A 10,676-nucleotide genomic window follows, 5' to 3' on the forward strand; every position below is an offset into this window, starting at 1 on the left:
TTTCTCGATCGACCCGGCCAATTGTGCATACTAGTCCCTTTCTAAAATAAGTTGATGATATTCATATTACATGGTAATATTTTTTTATCCCATCAAAGTCCATATTATATACTCCTTTCATCCTAGATTATAAGATATTTTTAAATAAAATCTCACATATCAATGAATCTCATCAAATACACTTAACAACTTTATCTTTTTAAAATAAAAATATAAACTTTTTAAAATTATTTAATATATTAAAAAGATAAGTGATAGAAATTAATTATAAAAAAAGGTAATATTAAAATTGATGTATTTAATGAAACTTTAATATATTCAAAGTGTCTTATATTTTAAAATAAAAAAATCATTCAAAAGTATCTTATAATTTGAGATAAAGAGAGTATTATTCTTTCCTGTCTTTAATATATAAAGCAAACTTAACCAATTTGGCATTCATTTTATTCTATTTACAAGTTATTTTAACATGTTTTATCAAAATTAAGAAAATTTTTAACATTCGTTAACTTTATCTAAGAATTTAATAAATTTTTAACTTCACCTCCTATTAAATATGCATGTTTTAATTATATAAGTTCTAGCTCTCATCAGCATTTAATTGAAGGTAAAATTAAAAAAAAAATTAGTGATAAAAATTTAATAAACATGACTTGCAAATAGGATAAAAAAATCTTCTCTTTCTACTTTATAAATAGAACTAGAGATATATTAAGAAAAGGATATTTTTATCTTAAAATGTATTTTTTTCAATTTTGTCATTACAATTAATAATCATATTAAATAATTGTCTAAGAATTCAAATCATGGTAAATAAACTAGAACTTGGTGTAAAATTTGGAAAAAAAAAAGTAATTACTCTAATTTTGAAAAAAGTTTTCAAAATTTATCCTTTATTAAAGACAGGGGGAGTAGTCATTTTTCTTAATTCAATAAATTTTAAAATTCATGCTTTTAAGTGTGGTAAATTTTTTAAAAAAATTCATTTTTATACCAATTTAATAACTTGACAATGTCTTCTTAATTTCAATAAGATATTTAGAAGTGTCCTACATGTGAAACTGTCAAAGGGAGTAATTTTTTTTTTTTGTTTGAAAGTCAAAGGGAGTATTTGTTTACGTAGCCTATGTGCTTAGCAAAAATTTATCAAGAAACCAAAGTCCATTTTCATAAAGCACGAATTATTTATAAGACTGGGATATAATTCAATACGTCACATATAATATTTATTAAAAAAAACTGCACAATTAAATCATACGAAACGTAATTTTCTTCAAGCTGCCCACATCGAGTTTTAAAATATACACCAAAGCAATCTTGTGGAATTATAAATGTCAAAAACTGACCCTTTGCCCTCAAGACTAAAAAATACACTTTGCGATGAGTCTATTCCTTTTTTTAAAAAAAAAATGCTTCATTTCATTCTAAATATAAGAATGAACCGAGTAATTGCTTTTATTATAAATACAAGACTTTAATCACTTTTGCATGTCTCTATCACCTGCTATTATTTTTTAAAAATTATTCACGCTGGTTGTGCAAATTAAAATATACAATTAACAGAGATAATTTTTAATTTAGATAATTAAAAGAATTAACGTCTTTTATGCATGCCCCTCGACATGCGGTTGGGTGGTCCTCTCTTTTCTCTTTTTATAAATCTTGTAAGAATTAAGAAAGAAGTTTTTCTTTTCTTTTCTTTTTTTGGACCAAGAATTAAAAAAAGAAGATACGGTATGGCATCGTTATTGTTGAAGTTTTTTTGTCTTTTTTTAAAAAAATTATGTCAAAATCTTAAACAATAATTAAAATAGAGTGGATAGAATAATTGTTCCATTTTCAACTCTTGTATGTTACGGATTTTTTTTGGAAAAAAAAAATTATGATTATCCGTGTAACTTATAGGGCCAATTAATTAATTAAGGATCCCTGAATATTCTGGCTGGTTTAATTAGGATCTAACATAATAAATACATGTACGTTTGGGTAACTTTTCTATAAACTTTTTCTCTAATTAAATTTAAAATAATAGAGACGAAGATGCACGGATTTTCGTGTAAAACTCAAAAACCTGTTCAGTGGATGAATTAAGTTATATACAGCCAGGCATGGATGACTTTGTACACCTGTTGATTCCACTAGTTTTAAAAGGGTGTTAGATTAAAAATAATTTAACAAAAAAATCCAAAGAAATCTTTGTTACAAAAAAGGCCCGAATATTATATATTTATTAAGAGCAAAAGCCTGGCGTGTTGGTTTCAAATAAACCAACTTACTGTCTTAATTTATCCATTAAAAAAAAACACTCTAGTTGTAAATTGTAATATATTTCTTGGGAATCGATCAGATTTTCACCTCACCCAATCACAACATTAAATTAATTAACTAGACCAACTATAAAGAGAAAAGTAATTTTTTTTTTTCGTTCAAGAACATTCAAGTGAGCTGGTTCCGAAGAATGCTAACGAGGCCAAGTCAACACATGCGTTCAAATAGCGTTTATATAAATACTTATAAATCATTTATCAACAAAGTCATCATGTTGATAACGGATTTTGAACTCATAACATAGCTAGGTTAAATCCTTAACCAGACCGATTTTGGTTCACCGAGAAAAGCAGCTAGTTTTGTTTTGTGACAATGGAGAATGAGAATATTGACGAAAAGGTGGTCAGAGTTCCGTACAACTTTACTAAATGTCGCGTGCTAGCTAGTTGCCTCTCCCAACATGAAGAACTCTCTCCGCGCAGCCAGAAACATCCCACGGTGCGAACCCAAACAAAAAATCAAAAGAGACAATGATTAATTAAAAGTTCAAGGACCAGACGGGAATTTGATCTACGAAAAAAAAAATGCTAGTTTCAATGAATCAAGATTTAAATTTTTATTATGAGATGCCACTATATATATTTGATACATGATAATTCCTGGAATATGATAGTTTCTAATAATAGGAGAATACATGTGGTAAATAAAAAATAATAATAAAAGTTGAAGAAAATTGGCGTCCTCCTGGCAAGAGATAAATATAACTTGTTTGACGTACGAGTAGCAAATTAAAGAAATGCTTGTGGATTTTGTGGCCTCAGTATTCCTGTACTCCAAGCAGCATGCGTTCAGAATACAAAGTGTTATGTATGTATCCACAGGAGGATCTAGAACAAGTGAGGAGAAGCAGCAGAGGGGTGAGGAGTTAGCAATTAACGAATGAAACATGGACGAGATGCATCTTCGATTCAAAGACAAGCAGTGTTCCTTTAATTTACTGGGAAACTTAATAAACATCATATTCATCAACTCCGAATGATTGTTATTTATAAAGTTGGTATGTAAATTTTAAAATGCTCTTGTCCACCAAAACACTCACAGACCTACAAAAGTTAAACTGTCGTAGAAAAACCTTTTTAACATTAGGTGTAATTTAACTTGATATTAAAAAATTTTACAAATTAAAAATAAATAAAATTTTTAACTTTTAATAGCAAGCATCACACATCACCTACCATTGAAAGTTGAAAAATTAAAAAATAAAATTTAAAACTTTCAACTTGGGTGTTGCATTACTTCCTATTGAAAGTTTTTTAAAACATTAAAAAAAAAACTACCTCCAGCTTGCCTCACTTTTTCATAATGACACAAACAATTTTTATAGGTTAATAAACAGCTTTATACAAAGAAAGAAAAAAATTATTTTATCATAATTACAACTCGAAATAAAATTAAAATTCAATAATGATACAAACAATTTATGTAAGCCAGTGAATAAATTTATATAGGAAGATGAATAACTTCAATAGAAAATTAGAGGGGATGAAAGATAATGAATAATTTTTGCATTTTGTGCTGATTAGTATTGATTTTTTTCCCAGTATTTGGTTTTTGTTTTTTGATTCAATTCTTTGAACTCTTTATTCCTATATTCTTTATCCATTGAAGGCATAGGACTTTTTTGATCAAAAGAATAATGAGATAATTTTACTTTATACTTTTATTTTACTCGAACACTTTTGGTTTGAAGTGAATTTTCAAAATTTAATTAAGGAACTTTTTTTTTCATTAAGCATGATCAACGGGTCTTAAATAAAATTTCCTTCATTAAATATACTTTATAATTTTATTTTTTTAAATAAAAATATAAATTTTTAAAAATATTTTTCATTTAATATTTCATTTGTGAGGTAATATTAAAAAAATAACTTATAGATAATATTAAAAAATATAATTAATAAAATTATATTTTTATTAAATATTTTATATTTCAGATATTAAATTTTTTGTAAGAGTATTGTATAATTTGAGATGGATAGAGTAATCAGTTAGCAATTAAAACTAATTAACTAACCGAGTGACAGCAATTCTGGTACAACTGCGTGCAGTTCTCTCCTCTCAAATCTTGGTCAAACCAAAATTACCGTCAAGCACGTCAAAGCGCTGATAGCAGTCTGAGTCAGCTATAGCCAGCGCTGAGGTGCAATTCCTTTTGGTCTCAAGTGCTCGGCCCAATATGGAGAACGACGTGTGCATGTGTAGTTTCCATGCCACAACTGCGTCAGTGAGCACAACTTTGGGCGTCAAAGCCTAACTCAACCTCTGGCAATTGATAAATATTTGAAAAAATCACATCCAACGATCATTGAACAAAAATACTCCACACATACAAATCAATACAAAATAAATTATTATTAAAATAAAAATATAATTTATTTTTTATTAGAAAAATATAATTCTGAGTCCATGCACTTTGTTTACATTCTATTTTTGATTCCTACACTTTTTTCAATATTTTAAATTTTTGTATTTTTATTTTTTTATTGTTTTATGTTCATTTAAGATCCCTACACTTTGTTCATAGAGGGACTTAAAATAATTAAAAATAAAAGTATAAGGAGGCATAATATGAAAAAAAGTATGAGGACTAATATCAAAACGTGAGTAAAACATTGAGATCAAAAGTTATGTTCCTTTTTTTTATCAAATGACACTTGTTGTTAATCCTTATCTATGAATAATTTAATTAAATAGTCCTTAAATATGAGTCTTTCTAAATATTTTCTTGAGTTAATATTTGAACTTTTTATTTTATTGAAAGAATGTCTATATTTAATACTTAATTATGTATTAAAAAGAATTACTTTCAAGAAAAGAATAAATGTGCCCAATAAAAAATAAATAAATCCTACAAGTTTCACTCCTAACGAGGATAAGTTCTTGATGGATTGTGAAGCGTGTTTCCTCTCCTTCTCATGGAGGAATAAATTGTACTGTGTTTAAAGTTGTCCCACTAAGGGGAAAAACAACATGCAAAAGGGTTATGTTTCCTGTACTTATTCTATTAATGAAGATGTAAAATACTCTCTTCAATCTAAATTATAATATATTTTTTTCAACTCATTTTCATTTAAAATATAAGACACATAATAAGTTTTTTTAAAATTATATTTTATCCTTGTATTTATTAACCTTGTTTGTTGTGTAATCTTATTAGTATTTATTACATTTTTCTAACTCTTTATAATAGTTAAAACTTTATTGTTTTGCAAGGAGCTTCACACTTTCTCATAATATAGTACTTCATTACAAAAAATATTATCTCTTTCATTTAAATTGTTATTAATAGTTGTAGAAAAGGATAAAAAAAAACTTATAATGTTTATAACTCAAAATAAAAATATAATTGAATTTTATTTATACTCAAATTATAATTAAAATGTTTTATATTTTATATCAAAAGAGTATATGTAAGTTTATTCCAGGTTCTCTCCACATTAATTCATTCCAGGTTATGTTCTCTTTCTTATATGTAATGTTTATAAAAATGTTTTATAATTAAAAATTCATTCCAGGTTCTCTCCACATTAATTCATGTTGGCAGCAAGAAGGAAATTCAAGCCTGACTCTTTCCTTAAGGACGCTGTCCTAATGAACCATTCCATCACATCGGTTTGGTAATATGATAGCATCTTAAGATTAAAAACACTTTTCCTGCATGGTTAGTCAGGAGCACATAATAGAAGAATCTAAACAGAAAATTAACTTAGAAACACAATGCAGAGCAAGAGAGGAGGAGAGGAGCAGCCTAAAAGCTCAAAGGCTGGCGTGATTGTTCTGTTTGCATGCAACACTATATATAGGCTGACCTAGACATAAATGTTGGGACCTAAAATGCCAGATTAAACCACCATTAAGCACCAATTACAAGCACATTAAAATACCATTAAGCACTGTTTGGAGGATAATTACCCTTAATGAAATCCATTTAAGAAGTCTGTCTAAAGTTCAAAAAACGAATGATGTTCAAATTCAAATTTCAAACAACCAAAATAAAAGGTTTTTTTGATGAGCAATTTTAAATAAATAAATACCCATTTTTTGCAAGAATAATCTAATAAGAAGTGTCTCAATATCACTTTACCTAGCAGGAGCTAAATTAGTTATCTTTAATAGCAACTATCCTGCATTAGCCTATAGCGTGCAGATAAATTTACTGTTCCTCCAAACCTTTTAGCAAGCCACTTTTGCTTCTTGATACTTAAATCTTTGAAGCTTCTCTTGTTGGAGTAATGTGAGACTTATCATTTTAACACTTTACTCTCAACTATCACAACAATTCATGCATGGAATTTTCTCGACGGTCACAATCTTACAAAGAAGTGTTCAATACGCGTATGACGATGTCGCATCGATGATCAAATAATTATTTACTTGTGTGCAAATATTGACTCGAACAGTATAAACCAATATATGCATGAAGCTGGCTTTTTGCCAATTTCCATTTCCATTGGGTCATCTTTTAAAATTATTGTCTCTATCACCCTTCCACGTACGGAATTTGTTGAGCCCACTAATTGATTAATTAATTTAGGATTCCTGATTATTACTGTATTTTTTATCTTGCGTGATAAATATTGTGGTCTACGTGACTTTGTATCAGCTTTTTATTATTTAATTGAAATTGTAAATTCATAGAAGAAAAAAAGAATTGATTAGAAACCATATGAATGCAGCTGGTTCCGTGTACAATGCAGACTCGTTCAGTGGATGACTTGTTGATGAGGAATTTTTGATTAAAAGATATAATTCTTACAGGAAAAATATCTGTAACATATAAAACAATGAAATAAAGCTCAAATTTGAGATAATTATACATGAGGATCGAGGAGGAGCATGCATGGGTCATGGTTCTCGATTAAACTATTGCCTTCACAAATAACCCAAAAATAAAAATTTAATCTGGATGCCCAGGTTTTTCAATTTCAATTTTAATTTTATATTTATAAAAATAAAAATTTATAATTTTTTTGATAAATATATTCATTATCAATCTAGATAATACTGATTTAATTTAGATGATTCAATTTAATGTTATAATTTTTATAAATTAACTACCTAGATGTACTCTAAATAGTTTAAATTCAATATTTAAATTTTTATTCTAGATTTAAATTTTTTAATTCTTATTCTTATTTTATATTTATTAAAATAAAAAATATTAAAAAATTTAATATTAAATCTATCTTGTCCAGAGTACATTTAGATAGTCAATTTATAAAAACTATAACATTAAATTAAACCACTTAGAGTCTCAAATTTTTTATATTTTAATTTTATATTTTATAAAAATAAAATTTATAAAATTTTTTATAAATATATTCATCATCAATTTGGACAGTACTGATTTAATTTAGATGGTTAAATTTATTGTTATAATTTTTATAAATTGACTATTTAAATATATTTTGGACAGTTCAAATTCAATGTTAAATTTTTATCTACAATGTCTAGATTTAAAGTTTTTATTTTTATTTTTATTTTATATTTATTAAAATAAAAATTATTAAAAATTTAATATTGAATCTATCATATTCAGAGTATATATAGATAGTTATTTTATAAAAATTATAATATTAAATTGAACTACTTGGCGTTTGACATTGAACCGGTACTATCCAAATTAATAATAAATATATTTATTAAAAAAATTTATAAATTTTATTTTTGTAAAATATAAAATTAAAATTAAAATTAAAATTAAAATTGAAAAAATCTAGACCATCTAGATTAATCCAGATGGCCCAAATCTTTTTGGGTGATGAGCACTTGCTTAGCAAACTATTAAGCATCGAAACCCGATCCCCCATCAGCTGCTCCACATGATACACACACGAGCACAATCCTTCAATACATGCAAACAGACCATATCTTCATTTTTATTACAACAATCATGACAGTAAAAAGAAGAAATAATATAATCCCAGCAAATTAAATGTCAAAGCAAAGATGAATTATGATTCTGAATTCGCCATTAGAAGTGATGAATGCAGAAACAAAATCGAACTATGCACAATTTATCATCAGAACCCTGGAAGTTAGTTTCTGTAAAAACGTGAAGTGTTGACGGGTTGAGTAAACGACTGGAAATCAAGACGATATGGGAAGACTGATGAATTTGTGAATCCTCATGGATCAAGAAACACCAGTCAGAAACCCTGATACCAAAAAAAAAAAAAAAACGACAACAACAACAATAATAAGTGATGGAAGTTCATAATCTGGAAGTCTCAAAATTAGAAACGGGGGGAACCGATGCAAAAGTTTTTATCTTTCTGAAACCAAATTGCACCATTAAACATGTTTTGATCAAATCCTAATAAAATCTGTCCATTTTATGACATCTATATAATGTATCTTTACGAGTGATGAAGCGCAGAAGAGTTTAAAAGAGGCTTCTTTCTGCAGCAAGGTTCTGAATAGCAGGACAGGAACGGAATTGCAGAGAATTTCTACGGTTTTCAATCACTGAACGTTTCAGAAAAGAGAGAGAAACATTCTCAAGCGAAACACAAGACAACAAATACAAAAGAAAGAAAGAAAAGCAGGGGAGAGGAATGGAGAAAGCAACTTCGTGTTGGGGGATAAGCTGAGCCCTTGGAGGAGAACCAGAGAAGAAAGAGAGAAGCAGAAATGCGGAGAAGAAAACAGAGACAAGTTTGGAGCTTGACATGGCAAAGTCCATTAGAAGATCAGGAAGGTTGGTTTTGAAAGAGAGGCGTGGAGAATGATGAAGAGACTATTGACTGGTGAGATAAATATTAATATATCATCCCAGGCTGACATAGTAACATATACACAGTCATCAATCATCATCAATCAATGTTGGTTCATGTTGATAGAGGAGAGAACGTTGCTGCTGATTTCTTCGCCCAGAGAGTTCTTTCTTCCCTGATGATCTAGCCATAGATTAGTTGCGACATCCATAGCACAGTGATAACAAGATCTTCTGATATATTTTAACTGTGTGACGTGAATTAAAGGGCTGAAAGTGGAAATAACAGTGGCAGCAACAAAAACAAGCCCCATTTGTGTGGTGAAATAACGGCAAAATGAATTAAAATGCCTTACTATTTTATTTAAAAGAATATTGATATGCACTTTAGTACAAAATACCCTGGGCTCCTCAGATGAAAAGTTGAGGAGAAAGAATAGTTTTTAACTTTTTTTTTTCCCTTCTGTTGTATCCAAAAACATATACACAGTCATTATCAATCAATTCGTTATGTTATTTTCCATCCAATATAAATGGGATATATATATATATATTCTTTTTAATTTTTATTATAAAGCGTTTTCAATTATTTCATTAGAATAAAAAATGACAATTAACTTGTTAAATGTGCCTTAAAACAAAATATTTTTTAATAAGAAAAGAGAGATACAGTATACAATGAGTTATAAAATTAATTGAGAAAATATAACTTTAAGTCTCTGTATTTTGTTCAAATTTTAGTATAAATTTCTTTATTTTTTAAGTATTCTATATCTCTACACTTTTCTCGATTTGCACCTTAGGTCTCTATAACATTACTCATGGAGAGACCTAAGGTGCAAATGGAAAAAAAGTATAGTAACCTAAAATATTAAAAAAAGTTCAAGAACTTATAGTAAAACTTGAGCAAAGTACCAGAATTTAAAGTTATATTTTTTAAATTAATTTTATATCAAGAGTAAAGTTAGTAAATAACCCTTTGCTTTCATATTAAAGATAAAAAATCCCACATTAAGCGATGATTAAAATTTAAATGTGGGGAAGAAAATCCCACAAGATGACGACAAATGGTTTAATGTAATTGACATAGTAAAGGATAAATCATTCTTTTTATTTACTTCACGCGGGGCCATGTTGGGTAGCTGTAAGAAGGGATCCGGTTTCAGTGTTCATCACTCAGGAAGATTTGGGCCATTCAGATTATAATTTAGATGATCTAAAATTTTTTCAACTTTAATTTTATGTTTTATAAAAGTAAAATTTATAATTTTTTTATAAATATATTCATTATCAATCTGGACAGTACTGATTCAATTTGAGACTCTGGGTAATTTAATTTAATATTATAATTTTTATAAACTGGCTACCTAGATGTATTCTGGACAAAATAGATTCAATATTAAATTGTTTAATAATTTTTTATTTTAATAAATATAAAATAAAAATAAAAATAAAAATAAAAAATTTAAATTTAGACCTTGCAGATAAAAATTTAATATTGAATTTGAACTGTCTAGAGTACATCTAGATAGTCAATTTATGAAAATTATAACATTAAATTAAACTATCTAAATTAAATCAGTATTATTCAGATTGATGATGAATATATTTATTAAAAAATTTATAAATTTTA

The sequence above is a fragment of the Prosopis cineraria genome, unplaced genomic scaffold (assembly GCF_029017545.1).
Source record: "Prosopis cineraria cultivar Desert tree isolate PC_DT_omini unplaced genomic scaffold, ASM2901754v1 PC7, whole genome shotgun sequence".
In the NCBI taxonomy this organism is placed as follows: Eukaryota; Viridiplantae; Streptophyta; class Magnoliopsida; order Fabales; family Fabaceae; genus Prosopis; species Prosopis cineraria.